The 21,446-nt window shown below is 45.6% G+C and overlaps 20 non-coding genes and 1 pseudogene across 20 annotated transcripts; all 21 read left to right on the forward strand.

Annotated features, from left to right (window-relative positions):
• Window positions 1-262: 262 nt before the first annotated feature.
• On the forward strand, window positions 263-402 carry LOC141167947 (U4 spliceosomal RNA). The gene has a single exon (XR_012251727.1). It is a non-coding gene; the product is annotated as a U4 spliceosomal RNA (small nuclear RNA).
• Window positions 403-682: 280 nt separating this feature from the next.
• LOC141167983 (U4 spliceosomal RNA) lies at window positions 683-823 on the forward strand. Its single transcript, XR_012251756.1, has one exon. It is a non-coding gene; the product is annotated as a U4 spliceosomal RNA (small nuclear RNA).
• A 280-nt stretch (window positions 824-1,103) lies between these two features.
• LOC141167939 (U4 spliceosomal RNA) lies at window positions 1,104-1,244 on the forward strand. Its single transcript, XR_012251719.1, has one exon. It is a non-coding gene; the product is annotated as a U4 spliceosomal RNA (small nuclear RNA).
• Window positions 1,245-1,526: 282 nt separating this feature from the next.
• Window positions 1,527-1,667, forward strand: LOC141168384 (U4 spliceosomal RNA). The gene has a single exon (XR_012252122.1). It is a non-coding gene; the product is annotated as a U4 spliceosomal RNA (small nuclear RNA).
• A 280-nt stretch (window positions 1,668-1,947) lies between these two features.
• Window positions 1,948-2,088, forward strand: LOC141167870 (U4 spliceosomal RNA). The gene has a single exon (XR_012251656.1). It is a non-coding gene; the product is annotated as a U4 spliceosomal RNA (small nuclear RNA).
• Window positions 2,089-2,366: 278 nt separating this feature from the next.
• LOC141168389 (U4 spliceosomal RNA) lies at window positions 2,367-2,507 on the forward strand. Its single transcript, XR_012252126.1, has one exon. It is a non-coding gene; the product is annotated as a U4 spliceosomal RNA (small nuclear RNA).
• A 280-nt stretch (window positions 2,508-2,787) lies between these two features.
• On the forward strand, window positions 2,788-2,927 carry LOC141167769 (U4 spliceosomal RNA). The gene has a single exon (XR_012251559.1). It is a non-coding gene; the product is annotated as a U4 spliceosomal RNA (small nuclear RNA).
• Window positions 2,928-3,206: 279 nt separating this feature from the next.
• On the forward strand, window positions 3,207-3,347 carry LOC141167833 (U4 spliceosomal RNA). Its single transcript, XR_012251621.1, has one exon. It is a non-coding gene; the product is annotated as a U4 spliceosomal RNA (small nuclear RNA).
• A 5,071-nt stretch (window positions 3,348-8,418) lies between these two features.
• LOC141167801 (U4 spliceosomal RNA) lies at window positions 8,419-8,558 on the forward strand. Its single transcript, XR_012251590.1, has one exon. It is a non-coding gene; the product is annotated as a U4 spliceosomal RNA (small nuclear RNA).
• Window positions 8,559-8,810: 252 nt separating this feature from the next.
• LOC141167834 (U4 spliceosomal RNA) lies at window positions 8,811-8,956 on the forward strand. The gene has a single exon (XR_012251622.1). It is a non-coding gene; the product is annotated as a U4 spliceosomal RNA (small nuclear RNA).
• Window positions 8,957-9,236: 280 nt separating this feature from the next.
• LOC141167824 (U4 spliceosomal RNA) lies at window positions 9,237-9,377 on the forward strand. The gene has a single exon (XR_012251612.1). It is a non-coding gene; the product is annotated as a U4 spliceosomal RNA (small nuclear RNA).
• A 280-nt stretch (window positions 9,378-9,657) lies between these two features.
• LOC141167980 (U4 spliceosomal RNA) lies at window positions 9,658-9,792 on the forward strand. The gene has a single exon (XR_012251753.1). It is a non-coding gene; the product is annotated as a U4 spliceosomal RNA (small nuclear RNA).
• Window positions 9,793-10,035: 243 nt separating this feature from the next.
• On the forward strand, window positions 10,036-10,176 carry LOC141167922 (U4 spliceosomal RNA). Its single transcript, XR_012251703.1, has one exon. It is a non-coding gene; the product is annotated as a U4 spliceosomal RNA (small nuclear RNA).
• Window positions 10,177-10,455: 279 nt separating this feature from the next.
• On the forward strand, window positions 10,456-10,597 carry LOC141167911 (U4 spliceosomal RNA). Its single transcript, XR_012251692.1, has one exon. It is a non-coding gene; the product is annotated as a U4 spliceosomal RNA (small nuclear RNA).
• Window positions 10,598-10,877: 280 nt separating this feature from the next.
• On the forward strand, window positions 10,878-11,018 carry LOC141168099 (U4 spliceosomal RNA). The gene has a single exon (XR_012251851.1). It is a non-coding gene; the product is annotated as a U4 spliceosomal RNA (small nuclear RNA).
• Window positions 11,019-11,296: 278 nt separating this feature from the next.
• LOC141167923 (U4 spliceosomal RNA) lies at window positions 11,297-11,437 on the forward strand. Its single transcript, XR_012251704.1, has one exon. It is a non-coding gene; the product is annotated as a U4 spliceosomal RNA (small nuclear RNA).
• Window positions 11,438-11,717: 280 nt separating this feature from the next.
• LOC141167887 (U4 spliceosomal RNA) lies at window positions 11,718-11,858 on the forward strand. The gene has a single exon (XR_012251672.1). It is a non-coding gene; the product is annotated as a U4 spliceosomal RNA (small nuclear RNA).
• Window positions 11,859-12,137: 279 nt separating this feature from the next.
• Window positions 12,138-12,278, forward strand: LOC141167676 (U4 spliceosomal RNA). Its single transcript, XR_012251469.1, has one exon. It is a non-coding gene; the product is annotated as a U4 spliceosomal RNA (small nuclear RNA).
• Window positions 12,279-12,558: 280 nt separating this feature from the next.
• Window positions 12,559-12,699, forward strand: LOC141167771 (U4 spliceosomal RNA). The gene has a single exon (XR_012251561.1). It is a non-coding gene; the product is annotated as a U4 spliceosomal RNA (small nuclear RNA).
• A 280-nt stretch (window positions 12,700-12,979) lies between these two features.
• LOC141167743 (U4 spliceosomal RNA) lies at window positions 12,980-13,120 on the forward strand. The gene has a single exon (XR_012251533.1). It is a non-coding gene; the product is annotated as a U4 spliceosomal RNA (small nuclear RNA).
• Window positions 13,121-13,400: 280 nt separating this feature from the next.
• Window positions 13,401-13,484, forward strand: LOC141168015 (U4 spliceosomal RNA; annotated as a pseudogene).
• Window positions 13,485-21,446: the final 7,962 nt, after the last annotated feature.

A 21,446-nucleotide genomic window follows, 5' to 3' on the forward strand; every position in this document is an offset into this window, starting at 1 on the left:
TAGGGCTCTCTTTCCCACTGGTCATAGAGCTTGTGACCTCTTCTTTTCCGCTTTAGCACTATCTCTGCAGGTGCCAAGGGTTCTGCTGGTGCATGTTTGTTATACTGCTCTTCCTGTCTTTCCCTTACTCTGTTTAGACTGTCTTCGACACAGGCCTGTACATTCCTGTACTGCTCTTGCCAACTTGTGTCCCAGTCTTCAGTGGACGTATCTGCAGCAGGTTCTACCACTCCGAGCTCCAGGTCCTGTGGTACCTGTGAATAGCAGGGTGCCACAGCAGTATCTTAGCCCATGAGGTTTAACCGAGGCGTGATTATTGCTAATTGAAAACTTTTCCCAATACCCCGCCATGATGATTTGAAATACAGTCAGCATCGGCAATTTTTTTGGTCTCTCAGGAGATTTAATCCATGGTATGCAAATGACAGAGTGTTAGCTCCTCTCAGTTGGGAAAGGAAATCTTGCGCCCCACAGCGTCGTATTGCTGATTTTCGCTTGGAACAGGAAAGAGCCAGCTGATCTGCCCGCAATGGCCAAAAATAACCTCTTCCCTGAACCCTCAGACTGCAACCCCCAAGATGCCTTGCGGCAGCGGTGGGAGATCAGTGGTCATTTGGAACTCACCATGGCTTAAATAAGCTCTTCCTGGAAGCCTGGATTTCTTGGTCATCTGCGTTGCTCTAATTTTGTGCAGTGGCAGCATCGTAAGCTATGAGGTGTTACTGAGGCGTGATTATTGTTAATTAAAAACTTTTCCCAAAACCCTTCCATGATGACTTGAAATACGGTCAGCATCGGCAATTTTTCTTGGTCTCTCAGGAGACTTAATCCATGGTATGCAAATGACAGAGTGTTAGCTCCTCCCAATTGGGAAAGGAAATCTTGTGCCCCACAGCATCCTATTGATGATATTCGCTTGGAGCAGGAGAGAGCGAGCTGATCTGCCCGAAATGTCCAAAAATGACCTCTTCCCTGAGCCCTCAGACTGCAACTCCCAGGATGCTTTGCAGCAGCGGGGGAAGGGCCGTGGTCATTTGGAACTCACAATGGCTTAAACAAACACTTCCTGGAAGCGGGGATTTCTTGGTCACCTGTGTTACTTTAACTTTGCGCAGTGGCAGTATCGTAGCACATGAGGTTTAACCGAGGTGTGATTATTGCTAATTGAAAACTTTTCCCAATACCCCACCATGATGATTATGAAAACAGTCAGCATCAGCAATTTTTGTTGGCCTCTCTGGAAACTTAATCCATGGTATGCAAAATGACAGAGTGTTAGCTCCTCCCAGTTGGGGAAAGGAAATGTTGTGCCACACTGCATCGTATTCATGGTTTTTGCTTGGAGCAAGAGAGCGCCAGCTGATCTGCCCGCATTGGCCAAAAATTACCTCTTCCCTGAGCCCTCATACTGCAACTTCCAAGATGCCTTGCGGCAGCTGGGGAAGATCAGTGGTCATTTGAAACTCACCATGGCTTAAACGAGCTCTTCCTGGAAGCCGGGATTTCTTGGTCACCTGAGTTATTTTAACTTTGCGCAGTGGTAGTATTGTAGCCTATGAGGTTTAACCGAGGCGTGATTATTGCTAATTGAAAACTTTTCCCAATATCTCGCCATGATGACTTGAAATACAGTCAGCATCAGCAATTTTTGTTGGTCTTTCAGGAGACTTTATCCATGGTATGCAAATGACAGAGTGTTAGCTTCTCCCAGTGGGGAAAGGGAATCTTGAGCCCCACAACATCGTATTGATGGTTTTCGCTTGGAGTAGGAGAAAGCGAGCTGATCTGCCCGCAATGTCCGAAAATGTCCTCTGCCCTGAGCCCTCAGACTGCAACTCCCAGGATGCTTTGTGGCAGCGGACGAAGGTCAGTGTTTATTAGGAACTCACTTTGGCTTAAAAGAGCTCTTCCTGAAAGTTGAGATTTCTTGGTCACCTGAGTTACTTTAACTTTGCCCAATGGCAGTATCGTTGCCTATGAGGTTTAACCGAGGCGTCATTATTGCTAATTGAAAACTTTTCCCAATACCCCGCCATGATGACTTGAAATACCGTCAGCATCAGCAATTTTTATTGGTCTCTGAGGAGACTTAATCCATGGTATGCACATGACAGTGTTAGCTCCTACCAGTTTGGAAAGGAAGTCTTGCGCCCCACAGCATTGTATTGATGGTATTCGCTTGGAGCAGGAGAGCCCCAGCTGATCTGCCCGCAATGGCCAAAAATGATCTCTTCCCTGAGCCCTCAGACTGCAACTCCCAAGATGCCTTGCGGCAGCGGGGGAAAGGCTGTGGTCATTTTGATCTCACCATGGCTTAAACGAGCTCTTTCTGGAAACCTGGATTTCTTGGTCACATGAGTTACTTTAACTTTGTGCCGTGGCAGTATCGTAGTCTATGAGGTTTAACTGAGGCGCGATTATTGCTAATTGAAAACTTTTCCCAATACCCCGCCATGATGACTTGAAATACAGTCAGCATCGGCAACTTTTGGTGGTTTCTCAGGAGACTTAATCCATGGTATGCAAATGACAGAGTGTTAGCTCCTCCCAGTGGGGAAAGGAAATCTTGCGCCCCACAGCATCGTATTGATGATTTTCGCTTGGAGCAGGAGAGAGCGAACTGATCTGCCCGCAATGTCCAAAAATGACCTCTACCCTGAGCCCTCAGACTGCAACTCCCCAGATGCTTTGCGGCAGCTGGGGAAGGGCAGTGGTCATTTGGAACTCACTTTGGCTTAAACGAGCTCTTCCTGAAAGCGGGGATTTCTTGGTCACCTGAGTTACTTTAACTTTGCGCAATGGCAGTATCGTAGCCCATGAGGTTTAACTGAGGCGTGATTATTGCTAATTGAAAACTTTTCTCATTACCCCGCCATGATGACTTGAAATACAGTCAGCATCGGCAATTTTTTTGGTTTCTCAGGAGACTTAATCCATGGTATGCAAATGACAGAGTGTTAGCTCCTCCCAGTTGGAAAGGAAATCTTGCACCCCACAGCATCGTATTGATGGTTTTCGCTTGGAGCAGGAGGGCCCCAGCTGATCTGCCCGCAATGGCCAAAAATGAACTCTTCCCTGAGCCTTCAGACTTCAACTCCCAAGATGCCTTGAGGCAGCGGGGGAAGGGCAGTGGTCATTTGGACCTCACCATGGCTTAAAAGAGCTCTTTCTGGAAACCGGGATTTCTTGGTCATCTGAGTTACTTTAACTTTTCGCAGTGGCAGTATCGTAGCCTATGAGGTTTAACCCAAGCGTGATTATTGCTAATTGAAAACTTTTCCCAATAGCCCGCCATGATGATTTGAAATACAGTCAGCATTGGCAATTTTTTTTGGTCTCCGAGGAGACTTAATCCATGGTATGCAAATGACAGAGTGTTAGCTCCTCCCAGTCGGGAAAGAAAATCTTTTGACCTGTGTCGCAGAATGCATCTTCTTACAGTCACCACTGTACTTATGAGAGCTTCAATCAGCTCAAGATATCTTGAGTAAACATTTTTTACTTCATACTGGTTAAACATGAGATACAATTCAGTGTCAAACAGTCTGTGTGCTGCTGACATAACACATTCACAAAAAAAAGAAAACACAGGAAGTAAGAAACAACCAACACTTGAGAGCTTTCCTCCCACCATTACAGCAAGCATATAACTTTACACACTATCACCATCTGCTGTCTGGTTAGTATAAAGTCCTCCTTTCACTTATAATAAGTCCTAATCTGTTGCATATGCCAACATCCTTTCTTAACAGTAAGGACTTATTCAATCAAACCCAACTTTTTTATTAGTCTCTGGTGTTTATCAGCATTCAACGCCTTCGTGAAGATGTCTGCTGTCATTTCTTCAGTAGGACAATACTCTAACTTCAAGACTTCTTGTTCTTAATGATCTCTCAAGAAATTATATTTCACATCAATATGCTTGGTTTTTGGATTGATTCTTTCCATCTGAGCAAGAACAAGACATCCTTGATTTTCCTCTTTCAGTTTTGTTGGTTCCAACTGTGGTTGTCCTAATTCTGTCAACAATTGTCTTAACCACAGTACTTCTTGAATCGCATGTGCTGCGTCAACATATTCTGCTTCTATTGAAGACAGTGTCATAATTGACTGTTTCTTACTTGTCCAACTTATTGGTCCACCTGAGAGAAAAAAAATATGTCCACTGGTAGATCTTCTGTCAGTTGGATCTCCAGCCCAATCTGCATCAACCTATCCTGTTAAAATGCAATTATCACTTGTGGGTAATTTCAGCTTAACATTGTTAGTTCCTTTCAAATAACGCATTACTCTCTTCACGGCATTCCAATCAGCTTTATTTGGTTTTGATACCTTTCTACTCAGGATTCCTACTGCTGCTGCAATGTCTGGTCTTGTAACGGTCGCTAGATACAGTAGTTTTCCTATTGCTGTTGTGTATTCTTCATTATTTGGTAGCATATTTTTTTCACTGTTCATCTCTTTGAGATAATTAGTTTCCATTGGAGACTTTACTGTTTTTGCATCCTTTAATCCAAATTTTTCTGTTATGTCTTGAATCATGTGATTTTGATTCAGTAGGAAACTTACGTCTTCTTCTCTTTCTACCTGTATTCCTAGGTACTGTTTTACATTTCACAAGTCTTTGATTTTGAAATGTTGCTTCAGGATTTTTAGAATGTTTTCTTTATCCCTTTCTTGTTTAAAACAAATCAAAATGTCGTCTACATATATGAGTACATAAATCCATCTATTAATCAGCCTTTTTGTGTATAAGCATGGATCAGCTTTGCTTCTTTGAAATTTTTCATTTGTAAGTACTTCCGTGATTTTGTCATTCCACGCTTTAGATGCTTGCTTTAAACCATATATGCTTTTCTGTAGTTTTCAAACTTTGTTTGGATTTCTTTCATCTTTGAATCCTGGAGGTTGTTCCATGTAAATGTCTTCCGTTAAGTCTCCATTCAAAAAAGCTGTCTTTACATCCAGATGTCTCAGTTCCATCTGTTTCATTGCTGCAACTGTAAGTAAAGTTCTTATTGTAGTGTGTTTGACAACTGGAGCAAATGTCTCATCATAGTCTTCTCCATATTTTTGAGAATACCCTTTAGCTACGAGTCTTTCTTGGTATCTTTCAGTTGTGCTATCTGTTTGGTATTTTAATTTAAAAATCCATTTACATCCTATGGATTTTCTTCCTTCTGGTAAATCTGTTAGTGTCCATGTATTTGAATCATGCATGGATTTAATTTCTGTTTCTGTTGCTTCTATCCATTTATTAGCTTCTTCTTCAGGAAGTTTAGATATGTCTTCCCAAGAGGTAGGCTCATAGATTTTTCTTATGCTTGTCTTGTATGAGAGACATTTTGGTGTTTTTCCTTTGTTCTCTCTCATTGAACGTCTTGGTTCTGTGTCTGTTTGTAGTTGTGATTCTTCACTTTCAGTATTTTGTTCTTCATTGATTTCTACTTCTTTCTCATCAGATATTTCTTCAGTTATGTCACTATTGTTTTTCTCATTTTTTGTTTCAACTGAAATCATAATGTCCTCATTTAAATCTTCAATGAATGTCACACTGTTACTCTCCGTAACTCTGTCTGTTTTGGGATCTAGGATTCTATATCCTTTGCAATTTTCACTATATACAACGAATATTCCTTCCATGGATCTGTTTTGAAGTTTGGAACGTTTTTCTGTTGGAATGAATATAAAAACTTTACATCCAAAAACTTTTAAATGATTGACACTTGGTTTCATACCTTGCCACAGTTCATATGGAGTTTTCGTCAGTTTTCTGGAAAAAAGTCGGTTCTGTAGATATGTAGCTGTCATTGCTGCCTCACCCCAATATTTCTCTGGTAGTTTGGAATCCGTCAGCATACATCTTATCATTTCTGTTAGAGTTCTGTTTTTCCTTTCTGCTACTCCATTTTGTTCAGGTGTGTATGGAACAGTTTTCTGGTTTTCTTTTCCATTTTGTCTTAAGTAGTCTTCTATTCTGTGACCTGTAAATTCACCTCCATTATCACTTCTGATGACAATTGGCTTCCTTTGAAATTTGTTACTTGATCTTGTTACATAATCTACAAGTTTATCAAAAACTTCACTTTTGTTTTTAATTAAGTATGTGACTGTGTATCTTGAGTAGTCATCTATAAAAGTCAATATGTATCTATTGCCTCCTGATGTAGTCACTTTCATAGGTCCACATACGTTAGTATGCACCAAATCAAGTGGTCTTTTGCTTTTCATCTCACTTCGTTTTGGAATAGATATCCTTGTGGCTTTGGATTTTATACAACATTCACATCTTACGGTAATTGAGCAATCTGATATGTTTAAATCTTTTGTCAATTCTTTTCTCTATAGTTCCCTTATACTGTCAGGGTGTCTATGTCCTAGACGTCCATGCCACATGTGAATACAGTTTTTGTGATCATGTGTACATACCTTCATCTGTTCCTTTGGTGTGTCAAAATGATATAATTGTTCATCTGCCTTGACTTTGGTTATCACCTTGTTTCCTGCAATAATTGCACACTCATTGTCTTTGAATTTTACCGTAAGTCCTTTTGCTGTTAAACGTTTCACAGATAATAATCCGCCTTCCAATTTTGGAACATACAACACATCCTGTACAAGTATCTTTGAATCTTGTCCGAACTTGTTTGAACAATTTAGCATACCTTGTCCGATACCTTCTGCGGTTATTTTGCTTCCATCTGCAAGATAAATGGCTTCTTTCTTATCTAAATCAAGATCAGTAAATAAATTCTTGTCATTTGTCATATGACTCGTTGCTCCTGAATCAATAAACCAACCAAGTGATGATTTCTTGTCTGTTACTTTAAATGTGCCATTCCAATTATTCTCACATGAATCGGAAATTGTGTTTTTTACTTTCTGTGTATGCTTTTTATGTTGTAATTTTTGTTGTTCTGCTTTCCATATGGTACAGTCATTCTTTAAATGACCTTTTTTCCTACATCTGAAGCATTCTCTTGCCTCTTTATTATAGGGTTTTTTAAATTATGTAGCTTTAAGAGCGTTTTCACTGTCAATTTCAGTAGAAGAATAATTTCTTTGTTCTTTTATTCTCTGATATTCATCTATTAGTCTTGTTTTCACAAAATCTAATGTAATGTCAGTTTCTGGTCTCGTCTCAAGGGCATTTATCAAGGCTGTATACGAATCTGGTAAACTGCACAATAATATAGCTGCTACATGACTTTCTTTAATGTCTTCAACAATAGATCTTAGCTGTGATATCACTTCCATCATTGAGAATATGTGCTTCTGCATGTCGTCATTTGCACTCAATCTCATACTGTAAAGCTTTCTTAATAAAAATAACTTGTGATTCAAGCTAGGTCTTTCATACAGTTTTCTTAATTTTTCCCAAATTCCTTTCGCTGTTTCTTCATTTTTTATATGTATTAATTGAGCATCATCCACTAATAAGCTAATGGTGGCTCTCGCTTGTCTATTCTTCTTATCCCATGTCTGATTATCTTGATCTGGTCTTAACAATTACTTCCCATAAATCATCCTTAGATAACAACATCTCTAGTTTGAATTTCCATAACTGATAATTTTCACTTTTCAGTTTAGCTACTGTGAATTTCAGTTCTGTGTTACTCATCATCTTTATATAGTCTTAATTGTTTAGAGAGTTGTACTGAAGATATTCTCCTGTTTTTTCTTGCTGATAGTTCCTGTATTTCCTGCCTGTGCTGAATTCTCTGTAATTATATCCAGCTTGTGGGATCATGAATTGCTCAGTCACTCTGTATTTGGATTTATTTCCTTCTGTTTACAGAGCTTATCTGTGTGCTCCGTTATCTGGGGTTATAAACCAGGATCCTCTTGTAGTGCGGGCCTGCAGTGTCTGGGCCCATAACCAGTCGCAGAGTGCATCTTCTTACAGTCACCACTATACTTACGAGATCTTCAATCAGCAAGATATCTTGAGTAAACAGTATTTACTTCATACTGGTTAAACATGAGATACAATTCAATGTCACACAGTCCGTGTGCTGCTGACATAACACATTCAGGAAAAAGATAAAAACACAGGAAGAAAGAAACAACCAACAATTGAGAGATTTCCTCCCACCATTACAGCAAGCATATAACTTTACACACTATCGCCATCTGCTGTCTGGTTAGTATGAAGTCCTCCTTTCACTTATAATAAGTCCTTATCTGTTGCATATGCCAACACCCCACAGCATCGTATTGGTGGTTTTCGCTTTTAGTAGGAGAGAGCAAGCTGATCTGCCCGCAATGGCCAAAAATAAATTCTTCCCTGAGCCCTCAGACTGCAACTCCCATGATGCTTTGCGGCAGCAGGGGAAGGGCAGTGGTCATTTGGAACTCACCATGGCTTAAACGAGCTCTTCCTGGAAGCCGGGATTTCTTTGTCATCTGAGTTACTTTAACTTTGTGCAGTGTCAGTATCGTTGCTTATGAGGTTTAACCGAGGTGTGATTATTGCTAATAGAAAACTTTCCCAATACTCTGCCATGATGACTTGAAATACAGTCAGCATTGGCAATTTTTGTTGGTCTCTCAGGAGACTTAATCCATGGTATGCAAATGACAGAGTGTTAGGTTCTCCCAGCATCATATTGATGGTTTGTGCTTGGAGCAGGAGAGAGCGAGCTGATCTGCCTGCAATGTGCAAAAATTACCTCTTCCCTGAGCCCTCAGACTGCAACTGCCAGGATGCTTTGCGGCAGCGGGGGAAGGGCAGTGGTCATATGGAACTCACCAAGGCTTAAACAAGCTCTTCCTGGAGGATGGAATTTCTTGGTCACCTGAGTTACTTTAACTTTGCGCAGTGGCAGTATCGTAGCCCATGAGGTTTAACCAAGGCATGATTATATTATTGCTAATTGAAAACTTTTCCCAATACCCCGCCATGATGACTTGAAATACAGTCAGCATTGGCAATTTTTGTTGGTCTCTCAGAAGTCTTAATCCATGGTATGCAAATGACAGAGTGTTAGCTCCTTCCAGTGGGGAAAGGAAATCTTGCGCCGCACAGCATCGTATTGATGGTTTTTGCTTGGAGCAGGAGAGAGAGAGCTGATCTGCCCACAATGGCCAAAAATGACTTCTTCCCTGAGCCCTCAGACTGCAACTCCCAGGATGCTTTGCGGCAGCGGGGGAAGGGCAGTGGTCATTTGAAACTCACCATGGCTTAAACGAGCTCTTCCTGGAAGCTGGGATTTCTTGGTCACCTGAGTTGCTTTAACTTTGCGCAGTGGCAGTATTGTAGCTCATGAGGTTTAACTGAGGCGTGATTATTGCTAATTAAAAACTTTTCCTAATATTCTGCCATGATGACTTGAAATACAGTCAGCATCGGCAATTTTTTTTGGTCTCTCAGGAGACTTAATCCATGGTATGCAAATGCCAGAGTGTTAGCTCCTCCCAGTGGGGAAAGGAAGTTTTGCGCCGCACTGCATCGTATTGATGGTTTTCGCTTGGAACAGGAGAGAGTGAGACGATCTGCCTGCAATGTCCAAAAATGATCTCTTCCCTGACCCCCTCAGACTGCAACTCCCATGATGCCTTGCGGCAATGGGGGAAGGGCAGTTGTCATTTGGTACTCACCATGGCTTAAACGAGCTCTTCGTGGTAGCTGGGATTTCTTGGTTACTTCAGTTACTTTACTTTGCGCAGTGGCGGTATTGTAGCCTATGAGGTTTAACCGAGGCGTGATTATTGCTAATTGAAAACTTTTCTCAATACCCTGCCATGATGACTTGAAATACAGTCATATGCAAATGACAAAGTGTTAGCTCCTCCCAGTGGGGATAGGAAGTCTTGCGCCGCACAGCATCGTATTGACGGCTTTTGCTTGGAGCAGGAGAGAGCGAGCTGATCTGCCCACAATGGCCAAAAATGACCTCTTCCCTGAGCCTTCAGAATGCAACTCCCAGGATGCCTTTCGGCAGCGGGGGGAAGCGCAGTGGTCATTTGGAACTCACCATGGCTTAAAGGAGCTCTTCCTGGAAGCGGGGATTTCTTGGTTACCTGAGTTGCTTTAACTTTGCGCAGTGTCAGTATCGTAGCCCATGAGGCTTAACCGAGGCGTGATTATTGCTAATTGAAAACTTTTCCCAATAGCCCAACATGATGGCTTGAAATACAGTCAGCATCAGCAACTTTTGTTGGTCTCTCAGGAGACTTAATCCATGGTATGCAAATGACAGAGTGTTAGCTCCTCCCAGTGGGGAAAGAAATGTTGTTCTGCACTGCATCGTATTGATGGTTTTCGCTTGGAGCAGGAGAGAGCGAGCTGATCTGCCCGCAATGGCCAAAAATGACCTCTTCCCTGAGCCCTCAGACTGCAACTGCCAGGATACCTTGCGGCAGCGGGGAAAGGGCAGTGGTCATTTGGAACTCACCATGGCTTAAACAAGTTCTTCCTGGAAGCTGGGATTTCTTAGTCACCTGAGTTACTTTAACTTTGCGCCAGTGGCAGTATCGTAGCCCATGAGGTTTAACCGAGGCATGATTATTGCTAATTGAAAACTTTTTCCAATACTCGGCCATGATGACTTGTAATACAATCAGCATAGGCACATTTTGTTGGTCTCCCAGAAGACTTAATCCATGGTATGCAAATGACAGAGTGTTAGCTCCTCCCAATTGGGAAAGGAAATCTTGCACCCCACAGCATCGTATTGATGATTTTCGTTTGGAACAGGAGAGAGCTAGCCGAGCTGCCCGCAATGGCGAAAAATGCCCCCTTCCCTGAACCCTCAGACTGCAACTGCCAGGATGCCTTGCGGCAGCGGGGGAAGGGCAGTGGTCCTTTGGAACTCACCATGGCTTAAACGAGCTCTTACTGGAAGTGGGGATTTCTTGGTCACCTGAATTACTTTAACTTTGCGCAGAGGCAGTATCGTAGCCCGTGAGGTTTAACCGAGGTGTGATTATTGCTAATTGAAAACTTTTCCAAATACCCCGCCATGATGACTTGAAATACAGTCAGCATCGGCAATTTTTGTTGGTCTCTCAGGAGACTTAATCCATGGTATGCAAATGACAGAGTGTTAGCTCCTCCCAGTGGGGAAAGGAAATGTTTTGCTGCACTGCAACGTATTGATGGTTTTTGCTTGAAACAGGAGTGCTAGATGATCTCCCTGCAATGTCCAAAAATGATCTCTTCCCTGAGCCCTCAGACTGCAACTCCCAGGATGCTTTTCGGCAGCGGAGGAAGGGCAGTGGTCATTTGGAACTCACCATGGCTTAAACAAGCTATTTCTGGAAGCTGGGATTTCTTGGTCACCTGAGTTACTTTAACTTTACGCAGTGGCAGTATCGTAGCCCATGAGCTTTAACCGAGGTGTGATTATTGCAAATTTAAATCTTTTCCCAATATCACGTCATGATGACTTGAAATACAGTCAGCATAGGCAATTTTTGTTGGTCTCTCAGGAGACTTAATCCATGGTATGCAAATGACAGAGTGTTAGCTCCTCACAGTGGGGAAAGGAAATGTTGTTCCACACTGCATCGTATTGATGGTTTTCGCTTGGAGCAGGAGCGAGCAAGCTGATCTGCCCGCAATGGCCAAAAATGACCTCTTCGCTGATCTCTCAGACTGCAACTGCCAGGATGCCTTGCGGTAGCGGGGGAAGGGCAGTGGTCATTTGGAACTCACCATGGCTTAAAAGAGTTCTTCCTGGAAGTGAGGATTTCTTGGTCACCTGAGTTACTTTAAGTTTGCGTAGTGACAGTATCGTAGCCGATGAGGTTTAACCGACGCGTGATTATTACTAATTGAAAACTTTTTTCAATATCCCGCCATGATGACTTGAAATACAGTCAGCATCGGCAATTTTTGTTGGTCTCTCAGGAGACTTAATCCATGGTATGCAAATGACAGAGTGTTAGCTTCTCCCAATTGGGAAAGGAAATCTGCGCCCCACAGCATTGTATTGATGATTTTCGCTTGGAACAGGAGAGAGCAAGCTGATCTGCCCGCAATGGCCAAAAATGACCTGTTCCCTGAGCCCTCAGACAGCAACTGCCAGGATGCCTTGCGGCAGCGGGGTAAGGGCAATTGTCAATTGGAACTCACCATGGCTTAAACGAGCACTTCCTGGAAGTGGGGATTTCTTGGTCACCTGAGTTACTTTAACTTTGTGCAGTGGCAATATCGTAGCCCATGAGGTTTAACCGAGGTGTGATTATTGCTAATTGAAAACTTTTTCCATTACCCCGCCATGATGACTTGAAATACAGTCAGCATATTCAATTTTTGTTGGTCTCTCAGGAGACTTAATCCATGGTATGCAAATGACAGAGTGTTAGCTCCTCCCAATTATAAAAGGAAATCTTGCGCCCCACTGCATCGTATTGATGATTTTTGCTGGGAACAGGAGAGAGCTAGATGATCTGCCTGCAATATCCAAAAATGACCTTTTCCCTGAGCCCTCAGACTGCAACTCCCAGGATGTTTTGTGGCAGCGGAGGAAGGGCAGTGGTCAATTGGAACTCACCATGGCTTAAACGAGCACTTCCTGGAAGTGGGGATTTCTTGGTCACCTGAGTTACTTTAACTTTGCACAGTGGCAGTATCGTAGTCCATGAGGTTTAACCGAGGCGTGATTATTGCTAATTGAAAACTTTTCCCAATATCCTGCCATGATGACTTGAAATACAGTCAGCATCAGCAATTTTTGTAGGTGTCTCCTGAGACTTAATCCATGGTATGCAAATGACAGAGTGTTAGCTCCTCCCAATTGGGTAAGGAAATCTTGCACCCCACAGCATCGTATTGATGGTTTTCGTTTGGAGCAGGAGAGAGCGAGCTGATCTGCCCGCAATGGCCAAAAATGATCTCTTCCCTGAGCCCTCAGACTGCAACTGCCTGGATGCCTTGCGGCAGCCGGGGAAGGGCAGTGGTCATTTGGAACTCACCATGGCTTAAACGAGCACTTCCTGGAAGTGTGGATTTCATGGTCACCTGAGTTACTTTAACTTTGTGCAGTGGCAGTATTGTAGCCCATGAGGTTTAACCAAGGTGTGATTATTGCTAATTAAAAACTTTTCACAATATCCTGCCATGATGACTTGAAATCCAGTCAGCATTGGCAATTTTTGTTGGTCTCTCAGGAGACTTAATCCATGGTATGCAAATGACAGAGTGTTAGCTCCTCCTAATTGGGAAAGGAAATCTTGCGCCCCACAGCATCGTATTGATGATTTTCACTTGTAACAGGAGAGAGCTAGATGATCTGCCTGCAATGTCCAAAAATGACCTCTTACCTGAGCCCTCAGACTGCAACTCCCAGGATGCTTTGCAGCAGCGGAGGAAGGGCAGTGGTCATTTGGAACTCACCATGGCTTAAACAAGTTTTTCCTGGAACCTGGGATTTCTTGGTCACCTGAGTAACTTTAACTTTGCGCAGTGACAGTATTGTAGCCCATGAGTTTTCACAGAGGCGTGATTATTGCCAATTTAAAATTTTTCTTAATATCCTGTTGTCTAGCCCAAGGGAATGGGGATGACTCGGTACCCGGGTCTTTAGCCTGGCCTATAGGGATGTCGCAGTGGTCGGCTCTCGGGCCCGTACTCTGGGCCTTTCTTTTAAAAAAGGGGTTTGATATATGTAATGTTTATAATAGGAAAAGTTAGTGACGCCACCTGTGGCTTCTGGTAAGGATCACCAGCGCTGCGCAGTCCACTGAGGCTGATGTTAAGGCAGCTTGATGGAATAGCTTCCCACAGGTGAAGCTGGGCCTCAGGGCAGTATAGGAACGGGGATGCAGGACAAGGAGACTACGCCGGGCCAGAGCAAGAACAGGGACGGACACGATAGTCACTTCAGTACCTTTTACTGTTGGAATTTCAGGCACTCCCCGGAGCACTGTAGGGTGAAGGGTGTATGTCCGGATCCTCCCCAATGAGCAGGTATTGGGCCTCCTGATTCTTGCTGCTGCGTAGTAAGTTTCTGACTTGCCTGGAGCTAGGCCTAACTTTGTCTCTGTCCTGCGCTGGCTGACCTTGTGGTAGGGCCTTCTCTTGGAGTGCACGCTCCCGACTTACGGGGCCTATGTGTCTTCTTGCTCTGGTACGTATCAGCACTTTAGCGCTCCTGGGACCTGTAGTTCTCCAGGGATTCCGGTTTATCTTACTGGGTCGTGGAGATCCCGGCAAGCTTCGGACCCGGTGTCCGGTAACTTCTTCTTAGGGGTGAGCTACTTAAGCTCCTCTGCCCCCTATGAGCTAACTCTCTACTCGTCACCTTCGGCCTACTCAGACCCTCAAAAGGCCACTTACACAAACGGCAGCGTGCCGCGGTTCACCGATCTTATGGCACCGGCACACCTAAAGCTCACCTCTCTGAGCTACGCTGAGTCTGGACTACACTCTGTATTCAGGCTTGCACCAACTGAACTCTCAGAGGAATTGCTGAGTCACTGAGTCACTGAGCTCCACTGCAGACTGACCTGTTTCTGTGTCTCACTGCAGGAACTCATCAACAGACTAGACTCCAGCATAGACTAACTGCTGCCTGGCCCCACCTTCCCTTATATATCTCCCTAAGGAGCTCCCTCTGGTGGTCTGAGGTGGAGTTGTGTGAATGGTTATGGGGGCCTCTTGTGGAGGAATCCTTCAATACACCCTTCTGGGTCTGTGATGCCAAGCACAGCTGGGCTTCACATTCCCCCCTAGTTAAACTTACCACTCCCGGGTTGAAGTACATTTTATAAAAACAATAACAATATAAAACATAAGTAATACTTGAACATTCTTCCCTTTATGGGAGGCACAAATCTTAAAAGTTGCATAACAAAACAAATGCAGAGTGTCCTCAGAACCCAAATCTCCTTTGGTGAGGTTCCCATACAGGATGTCCATCTCACAAGGTAGAGTACTTTGGTGGTTTTGAGGGACCTGTCTTAAACCCTCTACATAGGCCCTGGGGTGGCTGCAGGGCATAAAGATCCGGTGTTGGACCTCCACAAAAGCCACTCCAGACAGGTTTTTCTTCTGATTCACCTGAAAGGGGCACTCCAGGGAGCGCAATTATATACAATAAAGAGTTTTTGGGCTGCACACAGTCCTCAGCCACGCAGTTCATTATATAGGCGATAAAGAAATTAGTAGGAAAAAGCACAAATTAATAAGCATGACAACACACAGTTATGCAGTATATTACAATTTAATACACAATACCCCAGGGGTAACTATATATATTCTCTGAAATGTTGCTACTTTACTCAGTGTACCTAGCAGGAGGTTTACCTCTTGTGCTGCATACTGATCTACATAGTGCTGTGGTTAATGGAGTGTCAGTATCTATATCCTCAGTTACTCTACCAGTTCTACGTGTAACCATGTTGTAAAACTGCCTTAACCTCTCTCTTGGACTGGCAAGTCTACCATTGGCTGGGCCCTCTTGCTCTGCTCCTGCCGGGGATCCTTCATCCGGGGATACTTCTTGAGCTGGCTCTTCTGCAGCACTTACAGGTTCAACTTGCTGTGGAGGGTTTTCTGGCTGTTCATAGAATTGGAGTACTGGAATGATTACTGCACCTCCGATCTGAGGCCAATCCGCTGGGAAGTGTCCAAGGTCAGTGTGTATCACTGTTTCTTTAGGTTCTTCCTGGGTTGTGAAAGACACTTCTTCCTGAGTCTTTAGTAGATGTGGACACAATTTTAGATGGTCCCTGGACACTGTAGCAGATGTTTTTCCTCCATCACGACTGATGATACAGGTCTTTTTGTTGTCAAATTTTGATGGTAACACAGTGTAGGGGTCTTTTTCCCATTGGTCGTCAAGTTTGTGGTTGCGTCTTTTTCTTTTAAATACTGTTTCACCAGGTGTGAAAGGTTCTGCGGGTGCGTTCTTGTTGTATTGGATTTCCGGTTTTTCTCTCACCCGAGTAAGACTGTTCTTGACACAAGCTTGTACCCTTCTGTACTGCTCTTGTCTGGTGGTGTCCCAGTCCTCAGTGGTCATATCAGCTTCAGGTTCAACAACACCAAGCTCCAGGTCCATGGGCAGCTTTCCTGGCCTTGCCCACATGAGATATGCCGGAGTGCAATTGGTGGAACTTACTGGTATATGATTATACAGATCCACTAGGTCAGGTAGTAGGTCTGGCCACTGGTTTCTCTCTTCAAGTGGTATGGTCTTCAGTAGATCGATGATGATGTTGTTCATCTTTTCACAGAGACCGTTTGTTTGTGGGTGATACAGTGTAGTTCTGATCTTTTTACACCCGTAGAGATGGCAGAACTCTTTGAACAATTCAGCCTCAAAGGCCGGGCCTTGGTCAGTCAGTACCTGCTCAGGGTATCCATGGGGTCTGCAGAAGTACGCTTGGAACGTCTTCGCTGCTGTCTCTGCTGTCAGGTCTTTGACAGGGGAGACCACCAGGAAACGTGAGATCCACCATAGTCAGAGCATAGGAGTACCCTGACCTGCTGGGGGACAGCTTGACATGGTCCAGGGCCACGATCTCCAGAGGTCGAGTCGTCTTGATGGGTTGCAGGGGTGCCTTCTGGCTGCTGAAGTCCTTTCTTCTTAGGCCGCAGGGTCCACAGTCCCGGCACCACCTCTCAATGGAGCTGCGCATTCCTATCCGGTAGAATCGACACTTCAGCAAGGTCTCTAGCTTTTTCCAGCCAAAGTGCCCCGCCTGATCGTGGTAGGCTTCTAATACCATTTGGATGTCTGTCTTCGGGACCACTATCTGCCATACCATCTCATGGGTTCTGGGATTGACGTATCTCTGGCACAACTTCTCACGGTAGATAAACAGCCGGCTCCTCTCATTCCACAGCTGCTTTGCTTGGAGAGACACATCTTTCTCCAGGGAGGCACCTTCTTTGGGTTATCAGCTGTTTAATGCAGCTGACAACCGGGTCGCTGTCCTGGGTCTCTTTCCAGCTGTGGTGAGGCAGGGGGTTTAACGTCTTTCCATGCTGCTTGTTGGAGACTCTCTGCTCATGGATCATCCCATTCCGATGAAAGGCAGGTAGCTCAATCTCTTACAAGTCATCCACTTCTTCTTCTGTGTCTGACTGGTGAGGCATCCTAGACAGGGCATCGGCGTTGGCGTTCTTGCGGCCCGCCCGGTATTTGATTGTAAATTGGTAGTTTGACAGCCGAGCCATCCATCGCTGTTCCAGAGCCCCCAACTTAGCTGTTTCAAGATGGGTCAAGGGGTTGTTATCAGTAAAGGCAGTGAACTTGCTGGAGGCTAGATAGTGCTTGAACCGCTCAGTGATGGCCCAGACTAAGGCCAGGAACTCCAACTTGAAGCTGCTATAGTTCTCTGGGTCCCTCTCAGTCGGGCGGAGCTTCCTGCTTGCATATGCGATGACTTTCTCTTGCCCATTCTGCTTCTGACTCAAGACAGCTCCCAGGCCTTCGTTGCTGGCATCTGTATACAGCAGAAACGGTTGGCTGTAGTCAGGATAGGCTAGGATCTCATCACCTGTCAGAATCTCCTTCATCTCCTGAAATGATTCAGCCTGTTCTTTACCCCAGTGGAATGGAGGGTTTTTGCCTTTGGGGAACTGCCCTACCAGGAGGTCTTGCAGAGGAGCTGCCTTCTTAGTGTAGTCCTTTACGAACCTTCGGTAGTATCCTACTAGTCCCAGGAACTGACGCACCTCCTTGAGGTTTTTCGGCTCCGGCCACTTCTGGATGGCTGTGACTTTCTCCGGGTCTGGTGCTACCCCTTCTGGACTGACAATGTGCCCCAGGTACTGTACCTTTCTCTTGAGCAGGTGGCACTTTGAGGGCTTCAACTTCATCCCGTACCGGGACAGTGACTCAAATACCTCTGCCAGGTGTTTCAAGTGGTCCTCGTACGTTCTGGAGTACACAATTATGTCATCCAGGTAAAGTAACACAGTCTCGAAGTTGCGGTGTCCCAGGCAGCACTCCATCAATCTCTGGAATGTTCCAGGGGCATTGCAGAGTCCAAATGGCATGCTATTGAACTCGCAGAGTCCCATCGGGGTGGTGAAGGCCGTCTTCTCCCGATCCTCCTCAGCCACAGCGACCTGCCAGTAACCACTAGTGAGGTCAATGGTAGAAAAGTAATTTGCAGACTTTAAGGCAGCTAGTGACTTCTCTATGCATGGCAAAGCGTATGCATCTTTATGTGTAATGCGATTTACTTGATGGTAATCTACACACATTCTCATGCTCCCATCCTTTTTCCTAACCAGCACTAGAGGAGCCGCCCAGGGACTACAACTATCCCTAATTACTCCCGCCTTCCTTATGTCATGCAGCATTTCTTTTGCCTTCTGGTAGTGAGCTGAGGGTATAGGCCTATAACGTTCTTTAATTGGGGAATGGTTGCCTGTGGGGATATGATGTTGAACCCCCTTAATCCTCCCGAAGTCTAGTGGATGTTTACTGAACACCTGCGAGTATTCTTGAACCACCCGGTGTACACCCTGTTTTTGATGGGCAGGAGTGGTGTCTGTCCCAACATGGAGCTGCTGACACCAGTCCTCCACCTGAGTTGCAGGGTCATTATCCTCCACTTCTTCTGGTGAAGTTAAGGACTCCGCCTCATGGATACAATTGCTGTTGACAGCATGTAACTTAGCAACAGTGGCATAACGTGGCAGTTTAACCTCATCTTCCCCTATGTTAAGAAGACGGACAGGCACCCTCCCATTACGTACATCTACCACTCCCCTGGTGGTTAAGAGCGTGGGTCTGTGCTCAGAGCAAAGGGGTTCTACTACCGCCTGGTAGCTCTGTCCTCTAAGACCTATGGCAGCTCTACACCAGATGAGCATTTCACTCATAGGGGGGACGACAATGGGGATAGGGTCTGTTACCCTCACGTTACCGATTTCACCATCTGTTAACTGCACTTGCTGTTGATACATCAGGACGCGGATCTCTCTCTGCAGCGCCCTCCTCTGTCTCGGTCTGGCAGTGTCAGCGATCTGTTGGAGTAAGAACACAACCTCTCCCAAACAGTTACCAACAACATTAGTGCCTAGTACCATATATGGGTTGCTGTCATCAGGGTTAGTCTCCACTACAATAAGTCCCTGGTCCTTCAGCTCCACTCTCCCCACCTTTACAGTCACATTCTTAACCCCGATTAGGCTAAGGGGGAGTCCATTTGAGGCGTATACAGACTAATTTGGAGCTGGCGGACGTAGGTCGTCCATGGACCAGAACCTCTTGTAGAGGATTTCAGGCATGATGGTTACCTGAGATCCTGTGTCCAGCAGGGCATGCGTTGGGATCCCATCCAACACAATGGACAGGAAAGGTCTTCCTCCGACGAACCTGTTGTACCAGTCTGATGGGCCTGGTGAGTCTACTCCTGGGTGGCGGCCCTCGGACCCAGGGTTTTCCCGTTTAAAGGACAATTCTGAGCGATGTGTCCGGTCTTACGGCATCGGTAGCAGGTTGGTTCCCTCGGTGGACGGCGCTGGTCACTGGTCCTTGGCGAGGGTGGTATTGGCCTCCTCCTCCTCCGCATCCAGGGGACATCCTCAGGGCTGTCAGCTAGCAGGATTTTCCCTCCTTCCTCAGGCTCCGTCCGCAGCTGCAGAGCACTCAGCACAGTGGTCAGGGTTTTGCTCAACTGACGCACCTCAGAGCGCAAATTGTCCAGTTCTTTAGGGGACGTTGCTGGAACCTTAGCTTCAGCAGTCACCGGGGAAAAGGTAGGTGTAGCAGGCTCTGGGGTAACCCCTCCCTGGTAAGGTTGGATGGTATTTGTTTCCAGGGGCTGCAGTACTTTTATAGCCATGTCCTTGAGATTGTCAAAGGTGGCATCTGGATGATCCAGGGACCACCAACGCACAGTCCTGCTCTCCTCTGGAGACCTCAGTCCCCGGACAAACTGTTCTTTCAGCATTCTGTTCTCATTCTCAAAGCTGGTCGCACTAACCTGGTTCAGAGCCCGCAGGGCCCCTTGGAGACGCCAGGCGTAGTCCCGAACATTGTCCTCTGGTTGTTGGGAGCAGCTGTAGAACCTCATCCGGAAGTCCGCCTCAGTAAGGTCCTCAAAGACAGTCTGTAGTTTTTGGAATATTGCGGACACTGTCTCCCGGTCTGCGGCCAACCATGTTTCCACTTCCCGCTCCACAGCATCGGTCAGTACATGTCCAAGATACCACATATCTTCCGTTTGAATCCAGACAGGGTATCTGGTTTGCCGTTGTACTGGGGGAGCCACTTTGCTCCAGGAATGTACAGTAAAGTCATAGGGATAACGGGTGTTACTGGCGCTGCTGGTGGAGCGGCGGCTTCCGCCTGTCCGTTATCAGGCGCTGGCTGGGCTTCAGGGATGTGGACCGGTAGGTCGGCGTTCTGCTGTGCGACGGACACCTTAGCGCCCCCCTAGTTAACCGTGGCCTACCTTCTTGTTTTCTTCCGGTAGGCCGCAGCTCCGCTGATGACGGTTGCCTTCAGGACCTTGCGTCGCTTGCGTCCTACGTCAGAGCGTTCAGCGACGCTGCGTACAGGACCTGGAGCTTCCTGATTTGACGTCAATGCGTGGGGCGTGTCCGGGACTTCGCGCTCTTTTGCAGGTATGCCCCTTATTTTCCCGCGGTTACGCCCTTCTTCTCGCTCAACGGCCCAACAATGGTGGCTATCTTCACCACAACTTTACGTACACAGTTCAAAATAAAGGCGCACAGTACCCGGTGGCAACGGGCAAAACACTTCGTCGTTGCAGCGGGCACGCAATCCTGTTCGTGACGCCAGGAAAGAGAGATGTCTAGCCCAGGGGAATGGGATGACTCGGTACCCGGGCCTTTAGCCTGGCCTATAGGGATGTCGCGGTGGTCGGCTCCCGGGCCCGTACCCTGGGTCTCTCTTTTAAAAAAGGGGTTTGATATATGTAATGTTTATAATAGGAAAAGTTTGTGATGCCACCTGTGGCTTCTGGTGAGGATCACCAGCACTGCGCAGTCCACTGAGGCTGCAAAATAAGACTTTGCCAGCAATGAATAACCTTGTAAGCCCTCAGAATCCTCCTGGATGGAGAAAGAAGAATGTTGTGAAGAAAAAACGGAGAGTGGTGGTTATGGGGGACTCACTGTTAAGAGGAACAGAGGCCGCTATCTGCAGACCAGACATAACCTCAAGAGAAATGTGCTGTCTTCCAGGAGCAAAGATTAAAGATGTGTTTGACAGGTTATCAAGACTCTTCAGACCTACAGATCACTATCCATTCCTGCTAATACATGTGGGGACAAATGACACCGCAAGAAAGGACCTGGAAACCATCTGCAGTGACTTTGAAGACTTAGGCAAGAAAGTGAAAGAATTGGGAGCGCAGGTGGTCTTCTCATCCATCCTCCCAGTGGATGGCCATGGAACAATGAGGTGGAATAAGATTCTACAGGTGAACAACTGGCTACGTCGATGGTGCCATCAACAAGGATTTGGATTTCTGGATCACGGAATGAATTACCTATACGATGGACTACT

The sequence above is a fragment of the Phyllobates terribilis genome, unplaced genomic scaffold, assembly GCF_046119375.1.
Source record: "Phyllobates terribilis strain yellow unplaced genomic scaffold, ASM4611937v1 Scaffold_11__3_contigs__length_659146591, whole genome shotgun sequence".
NCBI lineage: Eukaryota > Metazoa > Chordata > Amphibia > Anura > Dendrobatidae > Phyllobates > Phyllobates terribilis.